Below are 11748 nucleotides of genomic sequence, written 5' to 3'. Positions count from 1 at the left end.
CACTTGCTTGCACAACTTGTGTCGCTGGTGACGGTGTGACGCTGGTGAGCCTTAGCACGACGAAGATGGTGGCGGGAGGATTTATACCGATAGATCCACATGACAACGAATCGGGTGGTGCTTGGATCGGCAGTTCTGGTCTAGAATTGAGGCCATCGTCGCCATCTAAGATGGTGGGCCCGAAGCCGTCTGCCTCCTTCCTGGGCAAATCGACCCATTTGGTCGTTCCCACGTGTCATATTAAATAGTCACCACGTCCGACCACGATGTTGTCGGCCCTCCTATATGCGCTTCGACGATGGCTAGCTAGAAACCAAGTCACCACTCCTCATTCGTGTGCAAGGGTCGGTAAGAGCCAGACTCTTGCCACCTCCTTCCGCTCCACACGAGGCCGACAGGAAACCTTCAACGCTCGCTATGCTACAACTACCTCGTCTATAGGAGCACGAGCAATAGATAGCTCCTCGCTGGTTCTTCCACTACTCGATGCATGCAAAAAGACTAGTAATTGGTGAAACAGATTGGTCGAGGATCACTAAGCCACCGTCCCCTGCTTGGGCCTCCACCCATGGTTCTTTGCTTGCCTCTCGCGTTACTCTGTTGATTATGCTATGTGGTTTCATGACTTTGGTAGATGGATTCAAGAGAGGTCATCGGATTCGCTCCGACGATTCTTCGTGGACACCATGGAGGCGGCTGTTAGAGTTAGTCACACTAATTGTGGAGTTTGGTCATCGCGACACAGATAAGAAGAGGCCACCCCTTCATAGGATACTGAAATCACTACCAGCTGGTATTCATGGTTATCCAATAAACTATAGGTATGGATAATGTTTTCAATTCTAGTTAATAGTTTATGTTTTCTTTTATTATTCACTATCTCAATTCATATCATCATGTTTTCGTTGTAGTTGCTACACTTTTGACCAAACTAACGAGCTCTTATTATAGCGTACAAAAGTCTCTATAATGATACTAAGAAGTGGTCTTTTGATCAGCCAATCAAGTTACTTTCTAAATTGCAATCAGAATTGAGGCACTTAAGGTATCTGGAGCCAGCAATAGTGACTTGCGGCTACTAAAGTAGCGCAAAGTGAGAGCTTCTTAATTCAACTTGTTCGTATATTTTAAACATTATACATTAAAGTTCTTTTCTTTTCTTTATTTTTTTAAGGACAATAGTGACTTTTTTTTAACAATTATGCACAAATTTTATTATTAGTTAATATATTATAATATTTCAACAGTATACATCAAGTTGCACAAAGTTCACAGACTCGGCAACGGATGTTTCTTTAGGTGGCAAGTTCACCCAAGCTACTGCTTTAGTCAATAAATTTGTTCTCCCTAAGAATTAGATCAAGAGAGATCAAGAGTAATAAGATTGATCTTAAAAAGGGTTTTCAATCTAATGAAGATGCTTTTGAAGACACAAGGTGGACTAGTCTATTAACAGCTGGGTAAAACGTGCATTGGTTGTAGCTATTGGAATACAAATGCTTCAACATTTTGCTGGAATAAATGGCATTCTCTACTACACTCCTGAGATGCTTGAACAAGCTGGGTTGGAGTTGTTCTTGCAAGCATCGGTCTTAGCTCTCCTTCTGCATTCATTCTTATAAGTGCTCTTACAACCTTATTGATGCTACCATTCATTGGTGTAGCTATGTGGCTATGGCGCACAGGGAGAAGGTGACTTCTGCTGGTTACAATACCGGCTATTATCACTAGTTGTTCTAGTCGTCAATATTGTGACTCTGAGCACTGAATTGCATGCTATTATCTCAATGATGAGCATTAGTGTCTATTTATGCATCTTTGCCATGGGATTTGGACCAATATCTAAATATTATGTGTGCAAAAATCTACCCCACTAGTGCCCGCGCCATGTGCTCAATGATATATGGGCAGACATTATGAATCTGTGATATCGTCATCACATATAGCCTTTCTGTGCTAACAGGTCCATTGGTCTCGCATCTGTTTTTGGCATCTATGCCATAGTTTGTGTGTTCGCTTTGATATTTGTGTATTGCAAGGTGCCAGAAACAAGAGGCATACCTGTGGAGGTCATCGTGGAGTTCTTCTCGCTTGGAACACCAATTAGTTGTATTCTTCAGAAAAAGGAATATTAATCAGTACAAAAGGAGAATTGAGAGGAGATATCAATGAATTGTTTGAATTTAGATATGGATTTTGTTTTTTTGACATTATACTACTATATTTTTAGCATAAGGTACGATTCTATAATTAATTGAACTATATGGCATAAAAAAAGAGTTTGCAATATAGAACTAGAGCTAAAAATTAAATATGGCGGGATCTTGTGCACGGTTAAAACCTCCCCCTTGTCCTCCTATCACGATGGTATCCTTCATGAAGCACCTAAGATCATGTCACGGCAAATATGTTAACATGACATCGTCTAAGAATCCTTAGAGGATATATGCGCCGGGATATAGGGTAAACCAACAAATAGAAACCGTGTTACCCAAACTACTCAACCGAACCCAAATATAGACCAAGCCTTAGGCGGTAGGGGATGCTTACTTGTAGAGCTTGAGGAAGTTTTGACGGTGAGTGGGTACACGTTGGTATGGAGATCCACTGAGATGTCGGCCACACTGGTCACGATAAGCATCGACATCTCTAGAAAGTTTCTCTCTCTCCCCAACAGCAATCGAATAGCAGCGGAACAGAGCTTTGGCCCTGGAGGAGGTGTGGACGTCAACGTAGCTTTGTCGAGGTAGGGCGAGGCGTATGTCACTCAACTCTAGCGCGGAAAAGGTCAACCCGATGTGGCGGAAGCGAAGGGCTGGGGCGAGGTGAGGGCATTGCGGTTGGAATATTTTTTATTTTGACTTTTTATTCTAATATTTTAATACTAACTGTTCCAGACTATATTTCTAGAAACTAACCTTTTGACCATGCCAATGTGGGTGGCTCAAGACAATATTGTCACATTAGTAGAAACTTTTTAAATAGGTGGTGTGACAACAGTCATTTGTCACGCTACAATGACTGGCACGATTAAAGGGGTTAGTTTATAGAAATATAATTTGATAGGGTTAATATTGAAATATTAAAATAAAAAAGATTAAAATAAATAGAAAAAACTCATCGCTTGGGCTTGTTGCTGGGACATGAAGTCGTTGAAGAGAAAGGGCGCAACTCAATCATGTTGACATGCTGAGGTGGACAAGTGGTCACCTCGTGCGCCAGCTTGGAACTGTCTGTGGTCCAAAGCGATGGGAAGAGGGTTTACCAGGGGATTAGACAAAGGTGGAGGACAACAACACAGTGTCCTCACAAACAATCGCTACCATCTATCTATACTAATAGATTAGACGAAACTAACTCTGCCTGATCCTAACTAAAACACCAGGATTAAAATAAGATGCTGACTCTCTCTCTCTCTTTCTATTGTGCACGTAATTTATCTCTGCTGCAACTTTGGTCGCACCAATCGAATGCTACTGACTTAGTCTATTGGCATCCTAATTAACTTTTTTTAGACTAGTTATGTGCCCGCATGTTGCAACAGGGCTCAAATATTTTCACGCTACACATTAGCTTAATTAGCAATATCTCCAGCATAGCCTCATTGGGTAACTAAACATCAGTGAATCTACTTGGTTGTTGCTTGTGCAACTTCATTTTAATATAATGGATTTAATCAGCAAGCTAGTGCATGATGCATAGATTTGTCCATTGTTCTGTTGTACATAAAACAAATTAACGAAGGTGTACTGTTTTGTGGTCTTGACCAAAGTCGAAGATCATTTTTTAGGTGCAGCAATAACTTCCATTGGTGATGTGCTTATCTGACGTACTCTTTTTAATGGCATGTATCATCATTCAGAATTATCTTCGGTACATACACCTAATTAAGCAATTTGGTGCCAAATTTTAATGATAATAAAATGACTTCTAATGGTCAATAATACATAGTGCAGAAGCTTATTCACCCCAAAGTAAAAACAAATTGTTCTTGTATCCAGTAATCCACGTTAAATTTGTTGGTGACTGAAAGTTCTGAGATGAACATATATAGAATCATTTTAATGTTGCCTAGGAAATAAGTTACAGAGTTGAAAACATGTAACTACAAAACAAAATTGCATATTATCTACACATGCTACAACATTCAGAACCAAATTTTAAAAGATAATGTACATGAAAACTCAAAGGCCTCCAGCATCGATAACTCATAAGGTCAGACAAATATTTGCTAGCATAGCATGCAAAAATATGATATATAACTCCAGAGATGTTGCTAAAATATATAATGATTACATAACAAACAATTCATATCTATTTGCAAGCTGCATCCCAGACCCACAACCTAGTGCCATACCATAATATTAGTTTTCGAACTAGAATCACTAACCTCATCTGGAGCATACGGTTAACAGGAGCTAAAGATGAGGACATGATATTAATCGTGCAAGATCTAGAACATTAGTTGTTGCAATCTGAACAAATAAATGTAGACACCCGATTAGTATGCAGAAAGACTCCTGCAAATCAAAGAAATTATCAGGTTAGCTTGAATGATATTGAAACTGTAAATTGCATTTCAGGAGCAACTGAAGATCAAGCGAAAAAACAAGTGGCAACTGCATTCAGACCTCACCAAAGAAAAAGATGTGGGATAGAATATGATGATTATACGAGGTCCACGATGTGCCAATTTCATGAGAGATAAAATATAAAATATATGGAAAGCCAACTAAATCACTGAAACCTCTACAAAGATGGACCAAACTAAAGTAACGTGAACAACCTGGATATAAAAAAATGTAGTGGATTCAGTTCACAATATTCTCACCTCTCTTGTGTAGGAGCAATTTGTAAATGTCTGTTTAGTTGTTTAGTTCTAACCTGATCGATTGCAAATATAAATAGTATTATTTGTTATGTCATGTCAATAATACAACAACAAACATGAATAGTTTTGTTTGTTAGGATATGCCAATAACAGCAATAGCAATAGCACAAAGATTATCTAAATAGCTAACTGACTACATTTCGAGACCGAAGAGCAGATTGGGAGATGTTTTGCTGTGTGATGTTGGGCAGTTTAGGAGGGGCGCGGGATTGGGATTGGACGGGAAAGAGTGACCACCTGTCAGGAATAAATGTGGAGAGGGTAGGACGGGGAGGCAGGACACAGAAGGGTGTGGGAAACACTATATATATTTTAAGTAGTAGAGATAGAGATAGAGATACTGAGATGCATTGATAGATACATGTATGTAACTGCAAATAAAAAAAAATTCATTGATCGGGATCATTAATTCCAATTCTGAGATAAGAAAGTTGTTACCGCCAGATTGCCAAAAACAGTCACAACAAAAGCACAATATATCAGCATGACCCAATTTCGAACTATGAAGGGAATGAAGTGACACGCAAGGCAGTGCTCAATGATCAGATCAACCAAGTTCCACATGGATGCCTGGCATTGTAAAGTAAGGTACTCATGAAAACATTGATCCTATTGTAAAAATAGTCTTTTGTGAACTACCAATATTGAACCAACTACCCCATCACTGTTTTGCAAGGTCTACTAAAAATGGCAAAGTTTAGATTCAAATTGTAGACACATTACCGAAGCAATTCTCTCTCTTTTTCTTTAGTTGAGATCGTCGAGGAAAATCACTGTCCATGCTGCAAAAGAAGTTGCGTTCACTGACAATGCCAAAAGGAGAAAGGAAAACAGATGGCACTAAAGCCACACATCCAGAGAACTGATCTCTGTGCTGCCCACCCAAGCAAATAACCAATCCATTCACCTTATATGCAGGGACGCGAGGCGCTGGTGCGCGTGGCCGTACGACGGATCAGTCCACAAAGCCTCCTCGCACTCCTTGACAGCCTCACCGAGGCAACAGAGCCCAATGAGTGTGGTGGAATGGTTGCCCCAACATGTGGCATTGTCGGGGCACATGGTGAGCGCGTGGTCGTACAATCTCAACGCCTTCTCGAAGCATCCCTTCTTGTATTGTTCGTTCTCGGCCTTCTTGATCTCCTTCGAGTCGGCGGCCGACATGGCTCGCCTGACCATCGTGTTGTCCTCGGTGGGCGCACCGCCTTCGTTACATGAGCGCATGATGCTCTCGTGGCTATAGTTTGCGGTGCCCAAGTCAAGCACGTCGTGGCGGGGGCGGGGGCGGCGGGGTGGCGGTGGAGTAGGAGGGCAGTGGCTTGGCGAGCCGACCGGAGGGGCAGATGTTCCTTGTCGAGAGCGCATTGGTGAGCAGTGAGGTGGCAGAGCTAGAGCAGGCGCTAGTGACGGAGGTGAAGATGAGGGGGCCTGAGCCAGTGTAGTAGTGGCCTGGGCGCACGCCACGGGGAGGGGCGCCTGAGGGGAGCAGGATCTCGCCGGAGTGGCTCCTCCGCGAGGCGAGGCCCAAGGCAGGCACGAGGTGGGCCCGGGAGACGGAGCCGGAGGAGCTCAGTGTGGGGGTGCTTGGAGGAGTGCGGGAGCGGGGAGATCGGCGAGAGCCTGCCCGGTGGGAGCGTGTCGGGCTTGTCGGTGGAGGAGTGGAGGACGACGGCAGTAAAGGTGTCGGAGAGGGTGTCTGATATTGGCATCGGCGGGTGGTAGGACATTCCATCGAGCACCAGGGGCGGCCCTGGATCTCATGCGGGAGACGGCCGCGTCGCCACACACGACGCGATGGCAATGGTGGTGGAGGTGGGAGGGAAGTGAGAGGGGATGGCTTGCAGCAGTGGTGGGGGCGGGAGGGAAGGGAGATGGGAACGAGATACAGCGGTGGTGGAGGTGGGAGGGATGGGATGCGGCGGCGGTGGTGCAAATGGGAGCAACGGGGGAGGAGAAAGACGAGAGAACATGGGGACCCAGGAAGATGGTCCGACTCATGGTGCCCAGGATTCGATCAGGCACAGGGAGGACGATTTGATTCCGGTGCGGATCCGGCGATCTCGGTGACAATCTCTACGATTGGATTGCGGTGCGGAGTGGCATCAAGCGAATGTAGCGAGACAGGCAAAACTTGGAGCAGGGGAGGACGCGGAATGCAGGACGAAGACGTGGGCGGACGAACAAGTGTGGGGCGGACGAAGGAAGTGGGGTGCAGACGAAAGAATTTCTTAAAAACTTTTTAACTAGTAGAGATATTATCTCAGTAATTGGTAAAAAAGCTTGCACATTCAATCTCAAGGGTCAGAAAATTCTATTTTATAATAGTAAAAAATAAAAAAATCTATACCATTAATTTTGGTGGACCTAGATTATAAATGGTCAAAAAAAGAGTCTCCACATTTATCCCCTCAAGGGTTAGAAATTCCATGAAAAATAAAAAAAGATAATTCTACACCGTTAATTTTGGTGGACCTATGAATTATAAATGATACAGATATAGCAATCTATAATAGTAAGCCTCTAGATCCTATGCTTACATGGGAGAGATGGATTCCATCTAATAGTTTCCGAAGAGAGAGATTTGTCACGTGCTAAATGCACGGGCACAAGCCTAGCCCAGCGCACACGAGCCATACGCGTCGAGGAGATCACGTCCGCCAACAACTACTACAAATCTCGGTTTTAGGTTGTAATAATCTAAACTTGCTTTATTTTGTCTGGAGAGTTATCTCTAATTTCTGCCGCATATATACACTTTGAGATCAATGCAAATCAATCCCTGCGTATACTTCTAGAGAAAGAACAGACAGAGTTTACAGCTGATCGATTGATCATATGAGTCGATGCACATCGACTAACATAGCCACATCGCCGCCAGTCGCATAGGCGGAATCACATTGAGCGGAAATGGTGTACGTGACCGCGACAGCATGTGCACAATTGGAGAGTAGCTAATAGGATTGTCAGCGAGCTGGCCTCAAATGAGTTTAGCATGGTAAGCTCGAGCTTGACAAAAGCTTGAGCCGAGTTCGAGCGAGATGACCGATGCTCGACTATGCTTAAGTAGACTTGTTAACAGTCAAGATTTATAAATTTTATTCTTTATTCTTAAGTAAACATATAAATTGTCAAATTATTAAATAGAACAAGAGGTTCACGAGCTTTGATCTCGATTTGTTTAGGCTCACAGCTTTGAGCTCGGCTCGAATTTCAAATGAGCCAATCTTAAATTGAGCTTTTAACAAGTCAAATTCAAATAGCTCGTGGGTCTCAATCGTTTTTAACAGTCCTAGCAGCTAGAGTGGTCCACCTCAGGGGCAAGATAAGGAGCAGCAGCAAGCCTCATGTCCTCCTCGACATAAGCTACCGCAGCACAGCAGCAGGAAAGGAGACCGGTGCCGACTGCTGAGAACTTAGGCAGCCAGAGTGGTGCTTTAGAAAAGGGGGCAGTGGTCGCCGGCGTTGGATGGACTTTTTGAGGATATGGCGGTAATCTGGCGAGGGGCAGGTGGGTTAGTGGTTCAAGAGGGAAATTAAAGCTTCGAGATTGGTGGTGATTGAGGGATCGATGTGCAGATTAATTAAGAGGTGGAGCTCCGGTGGAAGATTATTACAGTAATTAGGAAGGCTGTGGATTGATTGCTAAATCCTAGTACTAATTAGGAGGTGTGCAAATGGCGCAAGGACAAGCGGCTGAAGGATTTGCTTGGCAGGATTGTGCCGGCACAGTTCAACGTAGGAGATGTGGCAGAGAGCCAGGACGCCAGGCACTAGCAGTGCCTGTCCAGTGTGCTGGGCTATCGTCTGACTGCTATATATAGCGTAGCTCGTGTGTGTGTGTGCTATCAGACATAAGAGCTTCTGTAGTCATTGGCGTATTGCTATATATCAACGGGCGCAGAGCAATCAGTACTGTTTGCATACATTCATCTTTCTCTGTACGTACTATATGGTAGAATAGTTTGTACTATATGGTACAATATTTGAAACCAAACTGGCAGGAGAGCTGCTAATTTTGTATTGAAAATGAGAGAGATCCGACAGGCCGAAATTACAACTAAAATAGGGGCAAAGGGGAGAAACCTCACCTCCAGCCAAAGCCGAGGTCTCCCCCAAAAGAAAACCTGCAAAGGATAGGTGGGATGATGGAGGCTAATCTCTCGCAACAAAGCACTCCAAGTGGTGCGCCCTCGTGAAGTCCCAGATACCCGTCTCTTCTAGAACAAAGCTAAGAACATCCGTAGCTGACTTTTTTTTTTTGTCAAAATTGTGCTTGTTTAGCTCCTTCCAGACCTCCCAAGAAACCAACATAACCATTGACCGTAGGGTTTTCTGTAGAGAGGGATACAATCGATTATGACGATCCACCATTCCAGGACTAACTGGGTTTGCGGCCATGGCTCTGGCTAGATGGCTGGCTACCTCAGCTTCCTGCCAATGCCCCACCAGACCCTCCTAGTATAGGGGCATTCTGCCACCAAATGGAGACATGACTCAGGAGAGTGTTTGCACAGCGTGTAAATAGGATTGCAGGGCCGAGCTCTATGAGTGAGGCAATCAATAGTCCACAGTCGATTCTAAATGGAAAACCACATGAAAAACTTGCACTTCGGCGGTGCCCAAGCCTTCCAAATGAGCCTGTTGAGTCCAGTGGGGATGGAACCTCTCACATTGTGGCATACGGAGATCACACCAAGTAGACTCCCTAGTTAGAGAATTTCCAAGAGATGAAGTCCAGAACCCTTGGGCGAAGGGTCATCCCACGTGTAGCCGTCCAAAGCCAAATGCACTGGAGGATGTGCTCACACGAAAAACATGCCGCAGGGAGGCCATATCAGCAATCCACATTTTGTAGCGCATCGTCTCCTTTAGAGAGCATCTCTTCGAAGTAGAGATCACGAAAAGAAGTAGCGCCCGGTCCTTTGGCCTCAGGCCCGAAGCCCACGAGGAGTGCCAAAATGAGATTTTCTCTCCACTTTCGATAGAAATGGAGGTGGCAACTGCGAAGAGAAGATGGTCCGAGTTGCCACATGGCAAAGGAGCACCGGCCCAAGCCTTCTGAGTTTCTCCCCATGCATTCCAAAGCCAACGCTGCCGGAGTGCCCTACTGAAGAACTCTAGGTCAAGAACTCCGAGGCCTCCAAGCGCAAAAGGTCTGCAAATCTTCTTCCAAGTCACCTTGCATTTGCCTCCCATGATGGGTTCGCAGACTGTCCAAAGGAATTGCCTCCTCACATTGTCAATCTGGTGCCAGATTGAGGCCAAGGTTTTGATCGCCGACAGGAAATGGATGGGCTGGGATGTCATCATTGCCTTGACAAGGGCCAGATGGCCTGAAGGTGTCATATTCTTCCCTTTCCAAGAAGACATCTTTCCGACAATATTATCGACCATCGGTTGCATCATCGATATCCTCAGGCGACCAACAGTGAGGGGCAGCCTAAGATAGGTGATAGGGAAGTTGGAAATGATCACCGGCAGATCTGGCAGAATTACTTGTAGGTCCAAACCCTCGCACCAGATTGGAGTGATCGATGCTTTGGCGAAGTTGGTTTCCAAGCCCAAGGTCTGCCCAAATGAGTGAAGGATAGAAGCCAACGCCGCCACGTCATGGGTTGTCAGCGATATGACTATCACTGTGTCGTCAGCGTACATTGAGACCCTTATTGTGTCGTCGTTGAAGTTCCCGCCAAGACTCCCGAGTATCCCCGTATGGGAAGCGAGGGAGAGGATCCTCTAGAGTGGATCAATGGCAAACGCAAACAACATAGGCGAGAGCGGATCACCCTGTCTTAGCCTTTTTCCGTGCTTAATCAAGGTCCCAGGAATACCATTGAGAGAAACCCGAGAGGTGGAGGTCCCAATAAGGATCGAGATAAGGTCCCTCCACTTTTGAGGAAAGCCTAGCTTGGTGAGGAGATCAAGCATGTAGTCCCACCTAACCGAATCAAATTTTTTTGAGATATCCAACTTGAATAGAAGGGCCGGGGTGCGACTTTTGTGGAGCTTTGTAGCCGTATTTCTAACCGTCGTGTAGTTGTGGTGAATGCAATGCTGTTGATGAAAGCACTCTGGCAAGTGAGGACAAGGAGTCCAAGTGGGGTGAAAGCCGAAGAGCCAGAATTTTGGAGACGAGCTTGGCCACGAAGTGAATCAGGCTGATCGGCCTAAAATTTATAATTGCTTCCACACCTACTTTCTTTGGTAAAAGCACAATGTTTGCAGAGTTTAAGAGATGGAGGCCCGAAGAGGGGAGGTTGAAAAAAAGCCTTCACAGTAAGTTGAATAATGTGCACAGATGACCTGCAAGTTGAATACGGTATTGATCTTCCACAAGCCAGTGATAGTTTCTGTATTGGATCCAATGGAAGGTGACCAAAGCTTGGAGAGTGTGCACAAACTGATGTAAAAATCGTTGCTTGTAAGAACTAAGGTCAACTGATCCAAAATCTTGATATGGAGACTGGTAAACTGGCACAAGAACATTCGTTGTATATTTGCTGGGCATTGCAGAGCTCCAAGCCTCCAACTACAACGTATGTACACCGGTACCACGCCAAGAACCAAAAAATCTTGCCATCTTCAGCAGGTAGATAACTTGCTAACAGCATAAGAAGCTGCTTTCTAACTAATTCGAACAAAAATCTGCATTAATCCTATGGCAACTAAAACACCATATATGAATGATGCCGCCGCGCACATGGCAGACCCATATAGCACCATAATCTGCAGGAGATGGGAGATGCGTTGTATGATAAGGTAGATAAGCAGGCAAGCACCAAGAGCTATTTCACCCATACGACTCTCAGAATTAGCGAGACACAAAAATCTACTGTTCTAAAGTATGAAACAATGCA

Source organism: Phragmites australis, chromosome 8 (assembly GCF_958298935.1).
Source record: "Phragmites australis chromosome 8, lpPhrAust1.1, whole genome shotgun sequence".
Taxonomy (NCBI): domain Eukaryota; kingdom Viridiplantae; phylum Streptophyta; class Magnoliopsida; order Poales; family Poaceae; genus Phragmites; species Phragmites australis.
The sequence above is the reverse complement of the archived record's forward strand: the minus strand, read 5'-3'. Positions refer to the sequence as shown.